Source organism: Phasianus colchicus, unplaced genomic scaffold (assembly GCF_987193195.1).
Source record: "Phasianus colchicus unplaced genomic scaffold, bPhaCol1.hap1.1 HAP1_SCAFFOLD_60, whole genome shotgun sequence".
In the NCBI taxonomy this organism is placed as follows: domain Eukaryota; kingdom Metazoa; phylum Chordata; class Aves; order Galliformes; family Phasianidae; genus Phasianus; species Phasianus colchicus.
The window spans coordinates 325,497-350,293 of record NW_028325236.1 but is presented as its reverse complement, the minus strand read 5'-3'; the positions used below and the strand labels follow the sequence as shown (position 1 = coordinate 350,293).

Below are 24,797 nucleotides of genomic sequence, written 5' to 3'. Positions count from 1 at the left end.
ACTCTCTGGATGCCCCAGTACCACTCTGGGATAACTCCAGACTCTTCTGGATGAGTCTGGAACCCCCTGGATGCCCCCAGACCTCTCTAGGACTTCTCCTGCAGATCCTTTTGCATGATTCCAACGGGGGATAAGGGGGGTTCGGCAGGGGGTGGGAGGGGGAGAAATGAGCTAGTGAGGATTCTGTGGGGTGGAAAGGGGGTCTGGGGATGGAGGGAGGGGTGGAGGGGGGAAACTGGAGAGTTGTGTGGAGCTTCTGTGGGGTGTAAAGGGGGTCTGGGGGAAGAGAGTGCTAGTTGGGGGGGGAGGGGTAAAGAGGAGAGGCAGACCACGTGAGTGGAAAGGGGGTCTGGGGGTGGAGGGAGGGGTGGGAGGGGAGAACTGGAGATCGTGGGGGGGTTCTATGGGACGTAAAGGGGGTCCAGTTGGGGGAAATTGGGGGTCAACATAGGGGAACGGACTCCAGAGGGCAGGGAGGAGGGTATGGGGGTACAGGGGACTGTAGGGGACAGAAAATGGGGTCAGAAGCAGGGGGAGGAAGGGAAGACAAGGGACCCTGGGGGTGCAAATAGAGGGGACTGGGGAATGGTAGGAGATTCTATGATGTGAATGGGGGAATTGGAGCGGGGGAACTTGAGGGGACAGAGAATTCTGGGGGTCAGATAGAAGGGACGGGGGAGGGGGATGAATCTAGGGGAGAAAATGGGAAGACTTGGGGGGGTCGGGGGAGAGAATGGGGACACAACGGATCAGTGAGAGACAGACGCGGAAGCCTGGGGGTCAGAATGGGGAACAGGGGCAGACAGTGACGGAGGAACTGAGGGGACGGGTGGAAGAGGACTCCAGCGATGAGAATGGGGGAAGTGGAGGCGGGGAACGGGGGGGGAGAGCGTAAGCCCAGCGGTCAGACTGAGGGACTCGGGAGGTTGTGGGTGACCCGCGGCGGGGGGGATGGGTGTGGGGGGAAGGCAGTGAAACACTGTGGGTGGGGGGGAAGGGCGGGGGGCACAGGGCACCTCCCGCCGCCGAGCAGAGGCCCTGAGCAGCAGAGGACCCACGCGGCCAAGACAGGACGGCCCCAGCCCCGATGCCCCCGGTGCCCCCGCCGCCCCCGAACACCCACTCGTAGAAGCTGAGGCGGCGCTCGGAGTCCCGGGGCTGCGCCGCGGCGCTGGAGCAGCGCGGGGCCCCGCTCCGCTTCCGCATGGCCGCGTCCTCGGGTCGCCGCGTGATGACGTCACTCCGCGGGGAGCGGGGACGGCACGTCGCTCGAGCAACGGACGCGCCGGGGCGTTGTCGCTATGGAGACGCCGCCGCGCATGCGCTGTCGCCGCGGGGACGGCTTCCCGAGCCGCAAGGACGGCTTCCCGCGCCGCAAGGAGGGAGGGCGCGCTGTCGCCGTGGCAGCGCGGCCTGCACGCACGGCCTGAAGCCCGAGTGGGGTTCGAGGGGCAGCGGGGGGCGAAGAAGGGTGGGGGGGGAACGGAGAGCCCTCAGGGATCTCCTGGGGAGGTGGGGGAGCGACTGGGGGAGGGCAGAGCTCCGGGGATGGCGGCTGTGAGTGGGGCTGTGGGGTGGGACATCCGCAGGGAGATGCAGCCAAACAGGGGGATGTGGGCAGAGCATGGAGGTGTGGGAAAAGGAAGACGGGCATCTGGACAACAGCGTGAGAGCCAGGCTGATAGGGAGGGAGGGAGGGAGGAAGGGAGGGAGGGAGGGAGGAATGGGAAGGGAGGGAGGAAGGGAGGAAGGGAGGGAGGGAGAGGGGGGAGGGAAATGGAAAAAGGGGAAAAAAGGGGACAAGGGAAAAGAAGGAAAGGAAAGGAAGAAGGAGAGAGGGGAAGAGGGGCAGAAAGGAAGAAGAAAAGGGAAAAAGTCCAGAGCTTGGCCTGGGTGGTGTTGCAATGTAGAAGGGCTTCAGGTATCTTGTTAGGTGCACAAGAAGGAGTTCATGCAGCAATAAATGATATTGTTGTGTTCATGTAGGTCAGAGTGGTAGAATTGAAGCAGATGGAGATAAGATATGGCACCAAAGTGAAATACTGCACAACATAAGACGATGTGAGCTGAAACCAGCGTGACTTCCTGGCTTCCCAAATTGCACTGGTTAAAGAAGTTATTTGTGGGGATGGTGTGTGTAATCGCTGTATGTATGCATCCTTCCTTGTAGTGTGATTGGACTGTGGAGATGTATCTAAGTATGAAAGGTCAAAGGTGGTGAGGATTAGGATGTGAACATCGTAATCCTCAAAGGAAAAGGGGGGATTGATGTGGGTTGCTCTGTTCAGCAGTAGGGATTAGCACATCAGTTTAAGAACCAGCGCATGAGTTTAGCAAAAGGAATCCATGAGTGATCGTTCTGAAACTTTCAGCTTTAGTGGGAGAACAGCCTCGTTCCTCCTCAATAACTTTGCATGGGGACACAAATGAATACTTCTACCTTCTGCCTCCATGACTGTGCCTCATGAGAAGCACCAGAGTCCCAGTAGAATACTTGTATCTTTTGCCTCAACACGCGCGAGGACATTTTCCTCAGGTCCCACATACACTGCTAGGAAAAAGTGGCTCACTATGGCCTTATCAGCCGCTCCGCTCGGCAGCCAGTAACGTCTGAGTGCGAAAACACAATGCGCTGATGGAACTGCATGTTATGCTCTGCAAATTGCCACAGCGCTGCGTTCCTGCCAGGGCTGCTGTCTGTGTGCAGGGATAGGATTAGGAAAGCCAAGGCACAGGTGGAGCTGAACTTGGTGTGGGATGTGAAAAATAACAAGAAGGGGTTCTACAGGTACGCAGGCAGAAGACAGGCCAAGGAGAGCGTTCCCCCTCTGATAAATGAGGACAGAGAACTGGCTTCCTCAGACATGGAAAAAGCTGAGCTGAGGTGCTCAATAAGTGTCTTGCCTCGGTCTTCATTGGTGGTCAGGCTCCTCCCCATGCCTGCCAGGACCTGAAGAGAGGAAAGTGGGACTAAAGAAGGCTTCTCTGAGAGCTGCCGCTGCACGTGCAGAGGTGAGTCCTTGGTGAACACAGACATGGCTCTTGTTCTTCTCAGCGCCTCCGTCTGTCAGAAGTGAAAGAGATTGCAGAGTCCCAAGGGAAATGGTGTCCTGTTACTACACTCACTTTGTTTCTTTCCAGTCCTCACACCTTCTACTGTCCTCTTCTGCAGTTCCTTCTTCACTGTCCTCTCTCCTCTTTCTTCATGTGCTCTCCTTTTACTGTTCTCTTCATAGCACGATCTGCTCTTCTTTACTGCTCTTTTCGTTTTCTGCTCTTCTGTACTCACTTCTCTTCTGCTCTTCTCATTTGCCACTTTCCTCTCTTACCGTCTCTTGTACTTCTGCCAGACTTCCTTTCTCGCTTTTCCTCTTCAGCTTCTCTCCACTTCTGCTTTTGTCTTCTCTGTATACGCTCTGTATACGCTAATACCTCTTTTGCTTTTCTCCTTGTCTGCTTGTTTTTCTTACCTACATCCTTTTTCTTCTTCTCTGCTCTTCTTTCTTTCTTGTCTGTTCTCCTTCTGCTCTTATCCTTCTCAGCGTCTCTTACCTTTATTCTCTCCGCTACTGCTCATCTCTTTTGCTGTCTTGCCTGTATCCTATTGTGCTTTTCATCTTCTGCGCTTCTTCCTTACCGGTATCCTTAATTTTATCCTCTCTTCTGTTCTTTTTCTCTTCTTCTCCGTGTCCAATGTCTGCATCACAACTCTGTCAGAATTAGTTTTGGGGTGGAAAAAGGTACCCAGGTACATAGGTTTGTACAGTAGAACCTCCTACACTTTGCCTGAAAGGTGATCCAAAGGAGCCCTCAGGAACCAAGACCACAAAGGAGCTGCTTTTGAATGGAGAATTTTCCAGAGTTCCTTCCAGTCGTTGCTCAGAGGAACTGAGGTTTTTATCCTTGTATCTCTGCAGAAAAGCAGGGTGGAGGGAACACATATGGTGAGGTGCTCAGGTGAAATTGCCCTCCTTGCACAAACAGCCTGTTTGTGTCCATGTGATGCACGGTGAAGAGAAGCCTGCTGTTCTGTGAGTAAGCCTGCCAAAAGGGAGTTCTGGCCTTTTTGGCAAGTCTCTGAGGTGAGGTCTTTAGACAGGCTGGTTGTTTTGCAGGGGAAATGCCATTTCAGCTGTTTGTTGCCACGCTTGGTTGGTGCTTGTATGAAAAACATTCATCATCTAGACAAGCAGTGCTCTAGCACCAGGGAAGGGAAAAACCTCATGTACATCCAGTCTTCTCCATGAGCCTTATGTTGCCTTTCCACAGAGTCTCTAAATGCCTGTGGAAATCACGGGGGGGTGGGGGGGGCAAGGGGATGGGGAAGAGATGAGGGGCAATTTGTGCGCATCCTGTGCCCACGGAGCAGGTATTACCTACAAAGAGCTAGGAACCCTTCACGGCATCCTGGACTTGTTTACTTTCCTTGTTTGAGCGTGATGGTTTTGTAGGTACTTTGTGCATTTTAAGTAACTGTCAACTCTGCTGAGACAACAGGCGTCCTAGAGAGAGCCTTGCTGTACCCTTTTTGTTCGGGCTGTTTTATTCCCTCCTGAGATTAAAAGGGACTGTGGTCTTGCTTAGCAAAGGGAAGCGTGTGCATGCTTCCAAAGCAAAGGCAGGTAGGTGCGTGCTTGCTTAGCAAAGGCAGGTAGAGGCATGTGATGCGAAGGCAGATAGTTGCTTGTGAAGCCATGTCAGGTGGTGTGTGCGCTTCAGTGCTGGTGGGTCAGAGTTGAAGATGCACGAGCTGTGTGACAGCTCTGAGAGTGGGATGGCCAAGGAAGAAGCCTATGGTCCTAGCCCCCTGGGGAGAGAGTGAGATCACTAAAGGGAGGGAGGATTCTTAGACTCTGAGGGGTCTAGAAAGGGAGCTGAAAGGTTTGGGGCTCCCTTGCTGTGCTCTGCGCAGGCTGTGGCAGTGCTGGGGTTTATTTTGGAGTCAGTCTGAAAACAAAATGAGACAAGGGGGTTTTCTGTGCAGTTTGAAGCCTGTTTGAAACCTGCTTTGAACTCTGCTGCCAGGGCTGCAGCCCAGGGTAGGCACCCTGTCCCCACAACTGCTGACCACGTTCTTTCCTTCTCTGCAGTGACCACGTCCAGCCCTACGAAGACACTTTACATCATGTCGGACACCAAAGTGTCTGCGCTGACCACGTCTGTGATGGGTGAGGCTACCTCAGTCCCTCTCAAACTGCCAGGCATCCAACCTTCCTCCTCCGCCAGCTCTCCTCCTAGCCCTGTCACCTTTGCCACCTCCCCATGTTGTGTCGTGTCATGGAGATCTGTGGTGCTGGGGCAGGCCTGAACTCCCCTCCCTGACAGCAGACGCGTTTCTGAAATCTCTGCTCATTTCCTCATCCTGCTGGCTCATTCTGTATTTACAGGTTTGTGTCCTTTACTTTTCTTGGGTAATTTAGGACTGGTTTAAAGCAGCTGTATTTGCTATTGCCTTTGTCTGCAGTTACCCTTGTGGGTGATGGTGATGGGATATACCCTTTTGGGTTAGGTTTTTATGGAAGGGGAAATGGTGGAATCACCATCCCCAGAGGTGTTCAAGGAGTGTTTAGGTATTGTACCGAGGGATGTGATTTAGTGGGAAATGTTGGACTAGATGATCTTAGATGTTGTTTCCAACCGTGGTGATCCTATGATCCTAAGGTTTACACTTGTGGATTGTGATGAAGTGTTAGTGTTTAGTGCTAGAGCTAAGTGCTGAGGGTAACCCTTTGGGGTTAGGGTTTCATGTTACTGTTTTCTGTTAGGTTTAAAGGTTAAGGCTTAACACTTGATGTTAGTGATGGTGGGGGTGTGCCCACCTGGTTGGGGGTTTATGGCTTGTCCTTTTTGTTAGGGACTACAGCAGCACTTTTGAGATGGGAATGAGGGTTAAGCGTTAGCATTTTGGATTAGGGCTGAGGAGTATCTTTTGGGGTGAGTGTTAAGGATTAGCCTTTTAGGTTAAGGTAAAGGGTTAAGGGTTGTCCTGTGGAGTTAATGCTAAGGGATGCTGTAGTGTAAATGCTGAGACATGGCTTGAAACCTGATTTTTCACCTGGTAGAAAGGCAGGGCCAACCCAGAGCATTCCATGTTCCAGAATGACAGAAGGGGTGGAGCCAGGATCCACCCCTTCCCAGCCCTCATTGAAGGGTTGGCAGTGTAGGCAAAGGAGATCCCTGCCTACCTGAATCCTTCTGAAGATAAGCAGCTTCTTGCCTGTGCCCACGGCTGTTGCCTTTGAGCAAATTCTCCCTTGCTGCAGCCTTGGACCTTGCTCCTCTGCTGTCATGGCATGAGGCCTGGCCTCATGGGGTGCAACCCTGCTGACTGATAGATGTGTTGGTTTGGTTGGGGGTGGATGCCGTAGCTAATGGCAGAACCATTTCCTTAGTGCAACTAAGGAGGTAAGTGAGAAAACAAGAGAGTCTTGAGAGGAAAGAGTGACTGATGGCAGCGCTGTACTGGAAGCAATAGAGAGGCTGACAGTGGCTGTCGGTGGCAGTAGAGCGATCCGAGTCTGTGTCTAAATGGTTCTTAGAGCTGTGTCTGTTCCTTGGAGAGGCCAAACAGTGTGGAGGTACTTGTACTCACAGTTGTTTGACTTAGGAATGAAGTGTTTCTCAGCTCATGCACCTGACAGCGTTGTGTTTGCTTGTGCAGCTTTGCTTTGTGCATTGTAGAGCTGTCAGACAGATGTGGATTCATTTGCCACTCACTCAGCAGGAATGAGACTAGTAATACTTTCTGTAAATGCATTTCAGTTGAAAAAATGAGTTTGTTTTGGCTGTAGAAATGGTGTATTGGAGGGATTTTGGTGGATGTGGGCTAATAGGACAAGGATTCTATTGGCAACTGCTTTCTGTGACATGGAAAGGCTGTACTTTATTTTAGGGATGGAGCATGGGATTCTATTGACTCTTATTGAGAAAGGGGGAAATGGAAAGCCTCTGTGGGTAAGAATGTTTTGTGAGCTGTAGTTTGGGCACTTTCATCTAAATAGGACTTTGTGAAAGGGTGTGTGTGATGGAGGAGAGAGAAAAGTGCCTCGTGTTGACTGTAAGGAAGGCATAATGTTAGAGCAGTGGAAAGGCAAATTTAAGAAACTGTGCTTGAAAACTTGAAGTTAGTGGCTGGCTGTGCTAAAATCTTCTTCCAAAGAGTTGCTCTTCAAGTATTTCCTGCTTTCTCTCTGCGAGAAACTGACGCCAGTGGCCTTCCACTGCAGCATGGCCGTGCGGAAAGGCTGGGGAAGAAGACAGAGCTGGAGAAAGCACCAAAGAGAGGTACAGATACATAACAGGCATCTGGACTTGATGCACTGTCTTTCTGCCCAGGCTTTCTGTTTGTTCATTGCTGGGACAGTTCTCTGCAGTTTGCATCCCAGCTTTCTCCCAAGTCCTGGCTGCACAAAAATGCAAGCATTCAGAGGAAAAGGAAAAAGCAGAGGAGTGGGCTTCTGAGAAAAGAGTTGAGGGGGAGCGTGAGGAGCTTGAGGCAGAGTTTCAGAAAAGTGGTGATTTCACTTAGGATTGCTCTGAGATTTCCTTGCCCTGGGTTATGATTGAGTGTAGCTATTGGTTTCTTGGTTCCTGTGTATGCATTGTTGGTAGACAGATTAGTGTGTGGAAAACACAGCTGAGAATCCGGGACATGGTAATGTACCAAATGGACTGAACTACTGGAAGGATTGTGGGAATGAGAAGAGAACCTGGATTTCTCTTGCACAACAAGCCTGTATCAGTTGTGTCTCCTTTCACTGAGCTGAACGCACGGTGTGTGTGAAGCCTTCTGATGGGAAACCCACGGTCCCACAAAGTGGGCGTGGAAACGAAATGTAGCTGAGGTGCATCTGTGTGCTGAGTCATACTGCTGAGGACAGAGAGGAGCCCCAGCTGAAAAAGCAGCTTTGGTAAGAATAGTGGTGAAAGTAGGAGTGGGTATGGAAGGTTTAGACTGCTCTTGGAGGAAAGGTGAAAGTTTCAAATGTTCTGCAGATTCAGTATGCCTTGGTGTGCCACATCTGCCTGCCCTGTCAGCACTATGTCAGGCTTTTTTTCCTTTCCTTTTTAAGGTAGGAAAAACAGTTTCTGGCTAGGAGAAGAAGAAATGCAAGTCTTCCCTGCATTGCTCCTTGGGCAGTGGGTGCTGATGAGCAGTCCTTGTATGAGAATAACGTATTGTCATTTGATCTCTTTCCATTCCTTCAGCAACTGGGGTGTTGATGCAGCTGCACGTATCTCCTGTTTTGTCCTTCTGCTTTGTGTAAAAGAATAGTATAGTATGCAATCTCTGTGTGAAATTTTCTTAAAGTATTTTACTTTATTTGCCCCTAGGAAGCAATGGCTTGGAAATGATGGCAGTGTCACCCAGCAGCCCACACAGTGACCTGATGTCTCATTGCTTGCGTCTGTTAAAAACCACCACGATGAGAAAAGAACGTTTGCATGGATTCTGTGCTGACTGTGTCAGTACAGCCCTTAGGAGTGGTGTGGACATGGCATGGCAGGGAGAAGGGAATTCCCTTCTGATGGGAAAGTGCCCGAGGAGTGTTGAAATCCCGTGTGTTGGTGCCCCATGCCCACCCCATGCCCCACACACTTCTGAATGAGCAGCACAGCTTTTGTGTCATTCAGCCACCTGTGGCAGAGCAGATCAGGCTTTCTGCAGGCGTCAGCAATCATCCCATCGCTTTCTGCCTTATAAGGAGTTGAAAACCTTTTCATTTTGGAATCCTACTTCCAAGCTTAACCACCTCCAGTGAAGCAGATGTCATTTTTCTTGTATCCTTCAATTCTGAGTCCATATTCTCCCAAAAGCAAAAGAGTTTGGAGGTAACCACCAATAGTTAAGTGAGCAATTTCAGTATGTATTTCTGATCGTGACAATTACTTCAGTTTAGAGGTCACAGTTAATGTACTGTGCCTGTTTTAATTCTGACCAAGGTTGTAGTTGTAGCTGACTTCCTAAGGCTGCAATACGTGGTGGTGACACAGCCGTGGGCTTCTGCATTTGCATTAATCCCACATTTCCTTGCAGGTCAACTTGTGCTGGAAGTGGACGGTATCAGAGTGTGAGTGAAGGTCAGTGCAGGAGCAGCTGTTGATGGGAGTCCAGGCTAATGAACTCTGGAGCATCTCCCAGTATGGTACCGGAGGAGGCAGGAATGATGTTAAGGAGCTCCTCAGCAGGAAGGTGGCTCATCCAAATGCTTGCTGACAGTTTGAAAGCCCAGACCCTTCCAGCCTCCACCTCAGAGGCAACATCTCCTTTGTCCGATCATGCAGCACCTGAGCAAGAGGGTGACCTGAGCTGGCTACACAAGAGTCATCTTAACTTCTTTGTTATTTTACTTCAGATAACTCCATTGGGTGACCCTGCTGTTGGTTTCTTAAAATTTGGATTACGTCTGATGGAGGCCCAGAAGTGATGTGGGCACTCACAGAGGTCACAACTGTTGCTGGGGTGGGAGCGTTTGTCCCACAGCTGGTGAGCAGAGCTGGTGCTGCACGCAGAGACTGGGTTCTGGGCCTTCCTTGAGAGAGATCGCCCTGTGAGAACCCGTCAGAAGCACTGCTGCAGCACGTGCATGAGCTGGGCACAGCTCAGGCTGAGCAGGCCGAGTGGGTGAACTGGGTTTGGTGCTGAGTGGTTGCTGGGAGGTGTCTCAGAAGAAAAGCTGGGCTGGGGTGGGCCCGCTATGTCAGCCCTTGTCCCAGCTGGTGGTGAGAGCAGGGTGGAGGCTGATGGGTGCTGCCCACTGTCACTGCTGCTCTTACCATGTGGCACAGCAGTGCTCTGGTGTGTGAGCTGGGAGGGAGGAGGACAGCCACTGTGCCTGGCTAAGGCAGAGCTGAGGTCTGTTGAACACGTGGATCGTACCAGTGCAGCTATTGCGGCTGCAGTAGGGGTGGAAGACAAAGGGAGTTTTCTTCATGACAGCAACACCAGCCACTTGCTTCAAGGTGTATAAATGTTGAGGAGATGGAGAACACTTGCTGTCAGAAATCATGGCAGCTGTACAGAATCTAGTTGTATTTTGGGGATGGTTCTTGTAACCAGTTGATTTTAAGACACTGTCCTACTCAAGAGTACTTTAGAGTGCATGATAGAAGAAAGCTGGGAAAATGCTTCTCCTTACTATTTTTCACTTGCAGATTCTTTCTTTAGGGATTCTTTCCAAAAGGAGATTTTGGGGATTGAGGCAGTTGAAGAAAGAGTGAAGCCAGGGGGCAGTCCCTGTGGAGAGGACCCCAGGAACTGAGCTTCCCCACCACTGTCTCAATGAGAAGACAGACGCAGTTCCCATTCCTGCTCTGCATATGGAAAAGTATGGCTGGATTTATTTGTTTGGGTTTTCTTCCTTTCTCTCATTTTGAAGGGGAAAAGCTGGAGCAGGGGGAGCACTACTGGTCCTTTGTTACCTCCATAACCGGTTGGATTCTGCATGTGCTGCAACAGGACAGCATTGCCAGGCTCCTTAACCTGCTGGGGCAGGGTGGGAGCAAAGAGCGTGAACTGCCCTCCTGCCAGCTGCACCTAGTTATGGTTTGCCAGGTCCCTGCTGCCCTGAATTTCACCTGAAAGGTTTGTTCTAGCTGCTTGCAGTAGTAAAATTTAGGGAAGAAATGGAAGTCAAGAGCTAAGGCTCTGCACAATAACTTTGCGTGGATTGAACTGTGGCACCTGAAGACTGTTTCCTGAATAATGCTGGCATTTTGCAGGTGTGTTGGTTTAACCCACTGAACTGATGTCTGTGAGCGCCAGTCTTCTCCACCTGAACAGTAAGAAAGCTGGGGTATGCCCAGAAATTGCAGCAGTTGCTGTGAATACTCTCCCAAATGTTTGTTTCCTTTAGTGGTAGCTAATGACTCAGCACTGTGATATCCTGTCTCTGGCACGATCTGGAACGCTGCATCTCTTTGCAGATGTTGGGTGCCCATTTCCATGGACCCTCCTTTCTTTCTCTCCTCAGAAGCAGCACAGTGCGGTTCCCTGCGTTAGGGAGCAGCAGCCAGCAGGCTGCCAGAATGCCAGCTGGGCCTTGCAGCGCGCAAAGGGACGTGTTGGGGATGGACCATCCTTAGCACTACGCAAAAGTGAGTCTCTTCAGTCCTCTGTCATGAAGTATGGAAGAATGCATTTTAAGTATTACTTCTGAGCGGGTGCAGGACTGTAGGGATGTCAGGTAACCATGGTGGAAGCACTGGGGAGGCCGACAGCGGCAGCTGATGGCAGCAGTGTGACAGAAGGCCGTGTATAAGTGGTGGTGCTCAGAGCTGAGTGCATTCCTGAGAAAGGCACTCTTGACTTTATGGCGTTTTCTTTCACCTAGTGATATGTAGAAAGTTAGTGAAGAAAGGAACAACAAGAACAAAAATACCCTACTGCAAGGGCAACTGCATTTGGATATTTACAGCATGCTAGAGCGTTATGTGAGAACCAAGAACTCCATGACCTGTAGGATGCAATGTCTTCTGAGAGATTATTGGAGGACTTTGTGGACGGAGACGTGTTTAGCTCACTCTGCATCATCTACACTGCCTAAGGAAGTTACACTGCAGTAAGAAAACCATGCTCTCTGAAAGCACAGTTTCCCATTGAGAAGAATTATTTGGCTGACCACCTTGGGGTCAAACTATAAAGCGGATTACAGGGCAAGTACAAGGGGCGAGACAAAAACGCCTAAGGCATGGTTTATTACTTCTCAAAGTAGAAATTAAGAAAGGGTTAGCTGAACTTCTCCCTAGAAATGCCTGTTAGTTTTGCTGGAATCCTTAGTGACTAATTCAGACAGACATCTGTGCTGCAAATGTCTGTAACTGTATGGATAAAGTTTATGATCTGCACGTCCTGTAAAGCTATAGCTACATTGTCTTTGATTTTTACTTAACAGATTGCAATGTCTTGCCTATGCTATATGAATTGCAAAGCTTGCCTGCAAGCTGGATCATCCAGCAGCTTTCACACTCTCCCTTTGTGGAAATGTAATCAACTCATTCAATGGTGGGATCATGAATGAGTCCAACGAGAAGGCAGCATCAACAGTGAAAGTTTGACTATAAACTGAAATAATGAATTACCATGGTTGAAGCTGAACCAGTAGTCCAGTAATAGTTCTATGAAATCTCAACACCTACCAGATACTTTCTAATGAATTTAAAAGATTCTTAATGATAACTTCATAGTGCATGAGTTGGTTCCTTTACACAGGTTGGTTCTTCCTTAACTTATTCCATACAGGTTTTAGTATCACTCTAGGGATTTTTTTGATAGAAAAGGACTTCTTGAAGGTTATCACTTGTACATTATGCTTTTACATAACGTACAGTGTGGATTTGTTCCTAAGAAAATTGCATGAACAAAACGAGGAACAAATAAACTTTCATTTATTTCTTTCAAATTTTTTTTTAATATGTATTTGCTGACCAACTTCCACACGGAGCTTTTGATCTCCTTGTTACAGCATGTAGATCATGGGATTAGTCAAGGGAAGACAACCGTATGGAAAAGAAAGGTTTCCCAATGGAAACCTTTTCCACTGGGACAGCCTCAGAGGGTAGGACATATATGTAGACAGCTGGGCCAAGCATGACAAAAACAACGATGATGTGGGAAACGCAGGTGGAGGTTATTTTGTTCTTTGTTTTGGTGTGTCTGGAGCTTCAGCAAGAGGATTATGTAGGAGATGAGGAGAAGTGCAAAGCACATGACAATGACAACTCCATTGTTGAGGAACATCAGAAGTTCCGCCGTGTAAGGTCAGCACAGGCCAAGTTCGCCAACTGACGCACATCACAGACAAAGTCGTCCAGGACGTTGGGGCCACAGAAGGGGAGCTTGATGGTGAGAGCAAATAGAATGATGCCATGAATGAAGCCACCGCCCCACGAAGCTCCAGCCAGGGCACAGCATACAGTCCTGTTCACAAGCATGGTGTAGTGGAGAGGCTTGCAAATAGCAACGTAACAGTCACAGGCTATGGCCAACAGCAGGAAAGCTGCTGCTGCTCCCAGGAAGTGAAGAAACAAAGGCTGGGTCAATCAGGCCTTGTAGGAGTTGATTTTAGGATTTGAGAAAAAGTCAGCCAGCATTTTGGGTGGGATCACAGAACAGTAGCAGATATCCAAGAATGCCAGATTAGCCAGGAAAAAATGCATGGGTGATCCCAGCTGGGAATCCCCCTGAATTGTGAGAATGATAAGGATGTTGCTTGGGAGAATTATGATGTAGAACAGGAGGAAGAAGAAGAAGGGAATTGACTGGACTTTGTGGGATTGAGACAATCCTAGCAGAATAAACTCTCTAACTACAGTTTTCATGCTCCATTTTGACTCTTGCAAGCCCTGAAAAAGACAGCAATAAACACACAATGCCAATATGTTGCAATATTTAGCAACTTAGGCTACGCTTAGGCTACTGAAAATGCACATCCTGTGACCGTTACCTGGTTTTATGGAGGACCACATCCCTGTATGTAAAGGAATATCAGATTTATTGGGCCATACCATACGGCAGGCCACCATTAACCATTCTATTATTGAATGGTTTTCATCATTATATTGATTACCTGCATATAATCTCTGTCTAAGAGCAGGATGGACGGTCATTGTGGCCAATTTGGCTATTTCCAGGCCATTCACCAGAACACTTTCTGCCCCAGAATCCCATAGTCTTAATAACCAAGCCGGCACACTTTCTCTAGGTTTCTGCCTGAATCGTTGGACTAAGTCCATCAGTTCTGTTGCCGTGTACGGTTGGGCTGTTACGTGCAAGTGGGTTTGAGTGGGGGGCCACTGATCAGGCGGCACCCCTGCTGGTCTGTCCTGTACCTTTTTTGTTTTTTGAGATATAACAGGACGGACTTCTAGTGCGTCCGTCAAAATTGGGGATTCAAGATTCGATTTAGATGGTTTATTTTCCTGATCAACACAGTCCGTTGATTCAGGAGCCTGGTCATTGTTTATTGAAATACTACGAACTTGACCTATTGGAAGACATAGAATTGGTTTTTTTTTCCTGTTAATAGGCCAAGTTCCTGCTCTAACTTTTCAATACGATCTTTTAAAAGTTCATTTTCATTCACTGAAGTATTATTCCTTATTTCGGCATTGTTTAAAGCATTTAATAGTGGCCATGCCACTGTAGAAGCAGCTAATTGTCTTTCTCTAGTGACTAATATATCTTTGCCTAGTCCCTGAAAGTAATCCGCTAGGCGATATGGGGAAACGTTTCCCACAACACGTAGGGGACCCATTTTTCAATGATAGTTGCCAATTCATAATAAGGGGATCCCGCAAATCCTGGGATCTGCCCTGGAATTGTTTTATCTAGGGGGGTAGTGTTCTCCCCCTTGAACCATTTACAGAAATTCCAAAGAAAGGACATAGTGTAAGTTTCAGTATATTCAGCTTGCCTGCCTGGCTCGCCAAGTGTATAATTAATGAAAATTATATAAAGGAATATTATATAATTTAATAATATTAAGATGTTATAGTAATGAAATAAGCAAGAGAGTTAGGCACAGCGAGACAAAGAGAATAAATAGAAGGCTCACCCGTGTCGTGGGCTCGCTCAGGAAAGACCAGTGGAGTGGATCTTCCGAAGAGAGAGAGAGAGATCCTTCCCCCCTGGTAGTCAGCTCTTGAATGGGTCTAGGAGAGGTGCAGCCAGGCTCCACCCCTTCCTGCAGCACAGGTGAATTGCTTTCACCTGTGCTCCCAGGGCTGACTCATTGCTCGCCTCAGGTGACTAATCAGAGGTTCAGGCCGTGACTCAGCAGTTCCCATACACTGAAGTAATCTACCTGGACTTGTGCAAGGCTTTGATATGGTCTCACTCCATATCCTTATCTCTAATTTGGAGATACGTGGATTTGAAAAGTGGATTAGTAGCTGGCTGTATGATTGCAGCCTGAGGGTTGTGGTCAGCAGCTCTGTGTCCAGGTGGAGGCTAACAATAAGTGGTTATATTAAGGAATCCCTCAGGGTTCCATCTTGGGACTGCTGTTTTTAATATCTTTGTTGGTGATCAAATAAATTCTTCACTGTGGGGGCTGTCAGGCACAGGAAGAGGTCCCCCAGAAAGGTTTTGGATTGCCCCATCCTTTGAGGCATTCAGGGCCAGGGTGGATGTGGCTCTGGGCAACCTGATCTACTGCATGACAACCCTTCCCATGGCAGAGGGGTTGGAACTGTATGATCTTTAATATCGCTCCAACCTAAACCAGTCTATGATTCTCTGAATCTAACTCGGTTCAGTTGGTCAATCTGGGACCCAAATAAATATCTGTATAAACATGCCAAGGCACCCTAACAGCCTAACACAAGTGCACGTGGCTGGCACAGGATGGATCCCCTTCCACCCCAGTGCAAGGAGAAAGGATGAGGAAAAGCAGACAGGTTCTCAACGCCTTTTTTACATCTGTCTTTAATAGTCAGGCCCGTTATTCTCAGGGTACTCAGCCCCCTGAACTGGAAGACAGGGTGGGGAGCAGAATAAACCCTCCACAATTCAGAATAAAACAGCACGTGACCTGCTGCTCCACCCGGGCTGTCACACATCTGTGGGATTGGACTGGATCCACCTGAGGGTACTGAGGCAGTTGGTGGACGTGGCATCCTAGCAGCCCTAATCAATCAGGGAGTTCCCAGGTGACTGAATACTTGCTAATGTGGTGCCCATCTACGAGAAGGATCATCCTGATGTCCTCCTATGACTACATACCCACCTGGTGGATGAGATGCTGTGGGTGGAAGCTACCTGGACTGGAGCAAAGCCTCTGACACCGCCTCCTGTAGCATTCTCCTGGAGAAGCTGGCAGTCCATGGCTGGGATGGGTACACTCTTTGCTGAGTAAAAAACTGCTAGGAGGGCCAGGCCCAGAGAGATCCAGATGGAGTCCAGTTCTGAGAGGCGTTCCTCAGGGGTCGGCGCTGCAGCCTGTCCTGTTCAGTGTATTCACTGACGAGTCGGATGAGGGAATTGGGTGCACCCTCAGTAAGTTTGCAGATGACACCAAGTTAGGAGGAAGCGTCCCACAGACGGACTGAGATAGGCTGAATCACTGGGCTGACTGCAACTGCATGAGTTTTAAGAACGTCAAGAGCTGAGTGCTGCTTTTCGGCTACAGAAACCCCAGGCACCGTCACTACGGGCTTGGGGCAGAGCAGCTGTAAGGCTGCACGGACGAAAAGGGTCTGGGGTGCTGGTGACAGCCGGCAGTGCCCTCCAGTGGCCAAGGAGCCCAATGGCAGCCTGAAATGGGGCAGTCAGGAGCGGGGATGCGATCGTCGCTGTGATTTGCCAGTGGCCCCAGGGGATCTAAATTGCTAGCGGTTGTCCTTGTCCCATCAACTGCAGCCCAGCCCAGCCCAGCCGCTCCCTACAAGAAGACATGGCGGCCCTGGAGTGTATCCACAGAGGGGCACCAAAGCTGGGAGGGGTCTGGAGCGCAAGACTTAACGGGGAGTGGGAGAGGGAGCTGGGATGGTTCCGTGTGGAGAAGAGGAGGCTCAGGGCAGACCTTATCGCTCCGTCCAGCTACCTGGAGGGAGGTTACAGTGAGATGGGACCTCTTCTCCCAGGTAAATAGCAATAGGACTACGGGAAATGGCCTCACATTGCACCATGGGAGGTTCAGATTGGATATTAAGAAAAGTTTCTCCCAGAAGGGGTGGCGAGGCATTGGCACAGGCTGCCCAGGGAAGCGGTGGAGTCTCTGGAGGTGCATAAGGAAAGGGTAGCTGTGGTACTTCAGGACAGGGTTTGTTGGGCAGTGTTGGTGGCAGGTGGATGGTTAGACTGGATGAGCTTTCCAACCTTAATGATTCCGTGATTCTCCTCTCAGTACCTTACGTTCGCAGAAGTAGCACTAAATATACCGTGGATCTTTCTAAAGTGCAGAAGGTTACAGTGAGCTGTGTCTGTTCCATAATGTTCTTCCATTGGCTCTGGAGCATCGTTCTCCAATTGATGTGGATCCAGGGTGGATCCAGGGTGTCCCTTAAGGAGACCTGCATAGGCAGGAAGAGCAGTTGCTTAATCTGACACTGCATGGACAACGTGACTGCCCATCTCCCCAGCCCTGTCTGCTTAATGCCACCTGGCACTTGCCTTGCTTTTCCTTACATCAGACTTCTCTTCTAAAGTCTGCACTGAATGTTTCAGATCCTTTGTAGCAGCTGCCACCTGCTCTCCTCAGAGGACACGGGTGCAGAAGGGTTTCTCTTACCTTTAAACAAAGAACAGTAAGCGTAACAAAGCGTAACACAGGTTACCAAGAAATAGAACGTACTCCTCAGCTGTATGCCTCCACTGAAGTTCTCCTTCCCAAAAGATAACTGTACAAGAAATATGTCACGTACATAGATAGGAAATGATAAATATTAATATGAAAGGCATATTAATTAAACAGTTAGCTGGCTAAGGACACAGTGAGACAAACTGCTAAGGAGGGACAAACATTAGCTCCCTGAAACTCAAAGAACTGCACTCATTAAAAGGGCTATAAATGATCAGAGATTAAGGGGAGAGGAAATTGGGATAACAATAGAAACTGCAAAGGTTGAGACAGGCAGCTGGAAAGGTGGCTTCCAACGTGGTCAGCCTAATCAGGGCAGGTGGAAATACCTGTAAAATGAGGGCAGTTACATGCACAGAATGAGAGAGAGTTGTCAGTGCAAGAACAGCGGAAGATTGGTATTTCTTTCCATACAGTGAATATCCATCCTGAAAGGTCACGTTTTCTCATGATAGAAATTCCACTTATTGTGTGCGTGTTTCACTGACAGGATTGAACCAGGGCAGCTCATGAGGAGGTGCTGAGTGTTTGAAAAACACTGAAGATGACTTCAGGTTTTCAAGCAGAGCTCCACCGTGTGACCACAAGCAGCCGGTGCCATCTCGAGAGGCCCTGGTGTTCCTGAGGTACCTGCCTGGGACTAACAGTTGTCAGAGAGAACCTGCAGGAGACCAGAACCCTTTGGGACTACAGATGGAGCCTGGAAGGAGAGCCCCAAGGGATCTGATTGCTAGCAGTTGTCTTTGTCCCTGTACTGCAGCCCAGCCCGGCACACTAAATCCTCCCCCCCACAATAAGACAGTGGATCGTTGGGGATGATCCACAGTTGAAGTGGCCACTGGAATCCAAGAAACTCTTCCTGATTCTTAGTAGATATCCAGATATCCACGAAACGTCCTGGATTATCTGTGGCAAACTCAGACTGAAAGAGTCGAGTGCAGGTCACGCCAAGTAACTGTGGTAGAATCCATTATTTGGGGAGAACATCTCCTTCCAGCTAGGGAAGTTAAGTGGAACAGTGTGAAAAGATCCATCCGGCCAGTCCTCTGAGTAAGGGAAAATCAAATGTATTGTGCTATAGTGGCAGAAGGCAAACATTATTGGACTGTGCCTCAATTTACTAAAAGCTGTCTAATCCACTTAACCTATGAGCAAAAACAAATGGTCTAAGCGGAGTGAAGGACACTGATTTGTGACGTAACATGAGGAAGACAGTAGATTGCTGATGTAAGAACTGTCATGCTTGTGCCCTGACCAGTGCTGATTATGCTGGAGTAAAAGCCTCAGGCCAGCACCAGTGTACCGAAGGCCCAGGGGAATGACTGCAGATTGACTTTGCAGGACTCCAGCCCACGACAGCTCAGAGCAACAAATGCATCTTGGTATTAGTAGTTCCTTTTTGCAACGGGGCAGTAGCAATTTATCCCTTGACAAATGCCAGTGCTGAGAAACCAAAGGCTCTACAATATCGTTCGTATAACTCTATGTGTAGAGAAAATGGCTTTGATCCAAAAAGCTAATAGTATAGACAGATAACAGAGAAGGCAGAATACCAGAAGGCATGCCACAACAGCAAAACGACACATCAGTGACAATGAGCTTGTCTTTCTCTGTTTATTTCAAATGTGTTTTTTTCTCTCTTCTGCATTGATTGCCATATTGTAGAAAGGATTGAAGGGAATAAAAAGCTAAATATATTAGAATATATAGAATATATAGATAGATAGATAATATATAGATATAGATAGATAATATAGATTATATAGATAATATAGATAGATAATATAGATAATATATAGAATATATATATTAGTCGGGAAGAAAATGAATGTAAGCAACCTCAAAAACACTTCTTTATTTTTCGCATAAGCTTGACTTAGTAAAAGGTGCTCCTTTTCTGTAGGTATGAAACAACGGATACACCAGGAAATTTTGGCTGACCTCCCCAGATCACAGCCTTTAAAGGGATCATTAATTGCAATGGAGAAAGATTTTGGTGGGCTACATCAAGGGGAAAATGAAAAAGCTTTGTTAGGATTATAAAGCACCAGGACTACAGCACCCTCTTATGGCTTCAATTCAAATGGACTGGGTGCCCTGCCACTAGCTGGGAGGGCGGGTAGAAGGCAAGGCCAAGTGAGGAGGAATTGAAGGAAGAATGGAGGGAGGGATGGAGGGAAGAAGAGATGGAGGGAGAGGGAAGCAGAGGGCAGGGGCTGCAGCTGCCCCACAGGGAGAGTGCAGGAGGGACAGAATGCATCCAAACGGCACAAAAAGGAGTCAGAAATTGTGCTGAGGGCTCCAGAGGACACTGGGTGCTACCTCTGGTGGGCTGTCCCCCCCAGCGTCACTCAGTGCCATCTCCTCGACTTCAGTAATGTGTTCAACCCACTGGATATCACAGAATCGTGGAATAATGGAGTTACTGCAGGGATAATGGGTACACATGGACAAAAGGACAAAGGGACTGATGGATGCAAGAATAGAGGCACACACAGACGCAGGACCTTTGCTGGGGGTGTTTATTGGTGTTTCTTTATGGGAAAACGGACTGTGTTCTTTCAAAGATCTGGTGGCGATATGCAGGGATGATCAAGTCCTTATGGAACATGGTGGGGACAGCACCAGTGTTTCATCCTGAAAGTCAAAGTGCAGGCGGTGACCTTATGGTCACTTTATTTGGTCTGTATGGCACCAGAACCCTTTGTGTTCTTTGGGTGACCTTATGGGGTCCTTATGGTACCACGACGATCACCTGCACCTTACAGGGATGGCACTGTTCTTCTTGGATCCTTTTTGATCTCCTCCACACCTCCCAGTCCAGAGGGATTTGGGGTCCCCCCACAGCCCAGGACCCTGCAGGATACAGGGGTCCCCCAGTGTCACTCACCTTGATAGGAAGATTCACAACCACGGGATCTGGGAGCGCCAGCAGAGGGGGAAGGGAATGGGAGTTCCGCTTTCCTCGTAGCAACTTAAGCTGCAGTGGGAGAAATGAGGAGATCCCAGTGGGCACCAGAACCTCCTCAAAAACCACTGAGGACCTGGGGCTCCCCAAATGGGAGGCACCTCCTGAGGGCACCGTAGTACTCACTCCTAAATCAAAAGCTCCGCTTGCTCCCACCTCGAAGTCATCCAGGAGCTGAGGAAGGAGGATGAGGGACAGTTTGGGTTGGAGTTAATAGCAAAGCATATGGCAGCGGGTGATGCCTTCGCAACAACCCCATATGGCCTCCCCTTGGTCTTAAAGCGAAAATCCCTACTGGTTCCCACAGACCCAATTGCTTCCACATGTCATCTGGAGTCCCTGGAATGTGGGGATCGGCTGGGGGTGGAGACCAGAAGGTGGAGATCCAAAGAAGGAAACAAGGGGACCCAAGAAGGGGGGCCGAGAGGATCCAAGGAGAGGGGACAGAGGGGACCTAAAGAGGAAACCCAAAGAGAAGAAACCAAGAAGACCCAAAGAAAGGGAATCAATAGGACTCACAAAGAGGAAACCAAGTGAACCCAGGGACCCAAAGAGAAGGAACCAAAGGAACCCAAAGCGAGGAAACCAAGGGGACAGAGGGGACCCAAAGAGCAGGAAGCAAGGGAACCCAAGGAGAAAGTGGTTGCGAGCCAGCCCGTTACCAAGAACCCGTCTGCACACCCTAGCCTGTGCCTGGAGGCACATGGAGGCGAGGAGCAGGAGCACGATGACAGCAACTGCTTTCATCTTCCACTGTACGCTGGGAGCTGGGTGAGGCTGCAAGAAGCCAGGACTGCATTTATTCTCTTGGGACCCCCCTCACGTTCCCAAATGCCCCTGGGCTTGGCAGAGTCCCCTGGCACAGGCTGAGCCTGGCATGCAGCCAGCCCCTACCTTGGCTCCAGGGCATGGGAAGGAGCCAGGGATCAGGGGAAGGGCACTAAGTGCTGGGAACCCAATGGCACCGAGCCCCAAAGGGGGGAATCCTAATATCATGCCCGAATCCCAGAGTCCTATTGTCCTAGAATCCCAGAAGAACTGAAGTTGGAGAAGACCTCTAAGAACATCAAGCCCAACCAAGGATGTGCCATGCCATTGTCCCTGCACCTACTCCCCAGCACCACAAGCCCGGGGCCCAGCAGGGTGACATGATGCAGATATGGTGACATGTCACAGGTTGTGGGTTTAGCGGTGGAATTGGCAGCACTGAGTTAATGGTTGGATGACCTGAGAGGTCTTTTCCAAGTTAAAAGAAGCCATGATTCCATGCTCAGCTGCTGGCTGAGCAGCCTGAGAACCTCGGACCCCATCACACTTTACGTTTCAGCATTGTACAGTCACAAAGAACTTAGGATTCCTTTTTAGATATCATCAAACCAGCAAAGAGGGTTTTCCTGAGTGGAACCTTTAATGTGAAGTTACTACCAAGTATCACCCACCTGCTTTGCCTTGTTGCCTATCGTAGGCGTGGCGACCTGGTTCGGGAACGGCACGGCGACCAATCCCAGGTCGCTCGGTCCATCGGCTCGCTGACACCAATGTGGTGGACGGCAAATGGTGTTTATTGGCAGGAAAAACAGCCTTATATAACCTGGGCACTGAACGCTATTGGCTATCGGGAGGGGGACCCTGTCTTCCCGTACAACGCGATATCTTCCGGGCGCCAGACCCTCACTACCACATGCCTTTATCTTAAAAACAGTCTTCACCTCACCTAAGTGTGATGTCAGTCTGTATTTAAATACAGCAAAACACACAGCACTGATAAGCTCCCTGACAAACGCTGCAGAGCAGAAGCAGCCCAAAGAAAACTCTTCCAGCTGACTGCTCTCTGGGCAATTTCCAAAGCAGACATTCAAGTGATCTTTTCAGAGCACAGCAGCTCTCTTATCGATGGGAAACGTCCCACAAGGCCGTGACCAGCTATCCATTCTGCCAGACATAACACTCAAAATTAGCACACCGCTTTTCCTTGAGGAACCGTTGAGCCATTTACAGTTCTGAGCCATTTATCAGTGTTTTATTATTTCTTTTCATCTGGATAAAACAAGAGTCACTTTCTTTGAAGCCATGACAGGAGGCTGGACCATCACGGGAACAAAACCAGTAGGACACCTTTTGTTCTGCTGAAACTCAGGCACACAGCCCAGTGACTCCAAACCCCAACACAAATTTTTGATTGCCTGACTGCGTGTCCTAAGGACAAATTGTCCTCATGGACAGAGGCAGCACTACTGCCGTTTCAGATTCACGATGCAGATTTCTGGATGTAACGTGGTGACTCCTGATGTTGGTTATGAGCAGAAAATACATGACGTGTCTCCTGATGAGACTGTAGGGGTCTTGTCACACCCAAGTGACTCCTTGACTTTATAGTTCTACGATACTGTGATTCTGTGATTCTGTGGTTCCATTATTTGTTCATTCTATGAGTCTAAGACCCCACGATTCTGAGATTTCAAAGATCTAAAAGTCATGGTCTTTGGGTTTTGCAGCAGTAAATGACAAGGAAACCCAGCTGCCACTGCCAGATTTTTATTCACTCCTGATCTCCTGCTTGGCAACAAGGGCGCTGAGTGGACACTGCCAGGGATGCGTGTCTTTGTTGCCCTGTATTCTGATGTCCCTGTCACCCACCTGCTTCTATGTGTCCCCCTGTCCTCATGTCACCACGATGTCCCCGTATCACCATGATGTCCCCACTGTCCATGTCCCCATTGGCCTCTCACTTCTCAGTGTCCCCAGATGTCATGTTCCTAGGGCCCCAAGGGATCGGTCTCTCACCTTGGTGCCTCACAGGACTTAAGAGGACTCTGGCATACCTACTTGGACAAATCCTTGATATAGGGACCATCTCCAGGTGGTCCTGGAAGACAGAAGGCAAGTACCAGATGCTTGATTTGGTGGCTTGGGGCTCGGTGCCATTGGGTTCCCAGCACTCAGTGCCTGTCTCCTGATCCACGGCTCCTTCCCATGCCCTGGGGCCGAAGTATGAGCTGGCTGCAAACCAGGCTCAGACTGTGCCAGGGGACTCTGCCAAGCCTAGGGGCATTTGGGAAGTTATTCAAGAGTTAATTAACTACGGCTGAAAAAAGGACCTGGGCTCATGGTGGTTAGCCTTGCTGCCAACTCCTCTTCTCGAGTCCCCTCATCTCGCCTCACCTCCTGTCTTGTCTTGCCTTTTGTTTCGCCCCTTCTGGCGCCCCCTTCTGTCCTCCCCTCATCACATCTCACCTTTCATCTTGCCCTATCTGGTGTCCCCTTCTGGAATCCCTATCTGGCGTCATCTCATCTCACTTCTTATTGACCCCCTTCTGGTGTCCCATTCTGGCACCCCCTTCTCCCATCCCCTTCTCATCCCCCTTTGTCTCCCCTAGCCTTTTGTCTCACCTCTTTTGGATTCTCCTTCTGGCATCCCCTCATCTCACCTCACCTCTTTTGCCATCCTCTTCTGGCCTCCCCTTACCTCGTCTCGCTTCTTGTCTTGCCCCTTCTGGCTTTTTTTGTATTCCAGCAATACCAGAAGACATTCATTTTGTATTTTTTGTCACTGATGACACACTCCCTGGTGGTTCTCTCAGTCAGCAGGCAGCATCCAGAGATGCTGGAGGAATACGCTCTGAGGCACGTGATTTGATGTCCAGGAGCTGACCTCGATGCCCCTTGTCTCGTCTGAAGCTTCTCTCCTCCTACCCTGTGGGTTCTGTGATCCAGCAGGGACCATGCAGGGACACACACACAGCAGCAGTGGGAACCCAGAGTCCTTTCAGAGGAGATCCAATTCTGTCATGGCCTACTAATGGGGCAAAAAAGGTGACTCTCACATCCAGCGTGTTCTGATGGTAATAATGAAACTTAATGGTGCACGATTCCATGACTTGCACAAGGGGCAACGGGAAGGGGAGGGGAGGGGAGGGGAGGGGAGGGGAGGGGAGGGGAGGGGAGGGGAGGGGAGGGGAGGGGAGGGGAGGGGAGGGGAGGGGAGGGGAGGGGAGGGGAGGGGAGGGGAGGGGAGGGGAGGGGAGGGGAGGGGAGGGGAGGGGAGGGGAGGGGAGGGGAGGGGAGGGGAGGGGAGGGGAGGGGAGGGGAGGGGAGGGGAGGGGAGGGGAGGGGAGGGGAGGGGAGGGGAGGGGAGGGGAGGGGAGGGGAGGGGAGGGGAGGGGAGGGGAGGGGAGGGGAGGGGAGGGGAGGGGAGGGAAGGGAAGGGAAGGGAAGGGAAGGGAAGGGAAGGGAAGGGAAGGGAAGGGAAGGGAAGGGAAGGGAAGGGAAGGGAAGGGAAGGGAAGGGAAGGGAAGGGAAGGGAAGGGAAGGGAAGGGAAGGGAAGGGAAGGGAAGGGAAGGGAAGGGAAGGGAAGGGAAGGGAAGGGAAGGGAAGGGAAGGGAAGGGAAGGGAAGGGAAAGAAACTGGTGGGAGATGCCACAAGGTAATGGAAGAGAAAGGAGACCAGGAGGAGACACCCCATGGGAAGGGAAGGGAAAGGATGGAAATGGGAGAGATGACATAAGGGAAGGGAAGGCATGGGAAGGCA

At 49.8% G+C, this 24,797-nt stretch overlaps 1 long non-coding RNA gene across 29 annotated transcripts; it reads left to right on the top strand.

Moving 5' to 3' along the window:
* Window positions 1-1,306: 1,306 nt before the first annotated feature.
* On the top strand, window positions 1,307-19,361 carry LOC149911676 (uncharacterized). 29 transcript variants are annotated; one of them, XR_016462969.1, is made up of 5 exons: window positions 1,755-3,012; window positions 3,918-5,387; window positions 8,335-11,097; window positions 17,791-17,926; window positions 19,204-19,361. It is a non-coding gene; the product is annotated as an uncharacterized LOC149911676 (long non-coding RNA). The 29 variants fall into 29 exon arrangements; XR_016462968.1 differs by having other exon boundaries at window positions 17,791-18,682; XR_016462986.1 differs by lacking the exons at window positions 17,791-17,926; window positions 19,204-19,361 and having other exon boundaries at window positions 8,335-10,328; window positions 10,723-10,782; window positions 10,974-12,951.
* The last annotated feature ends 5,436 nt before the right edge of the window (window positions 19,362-24,797 follow it).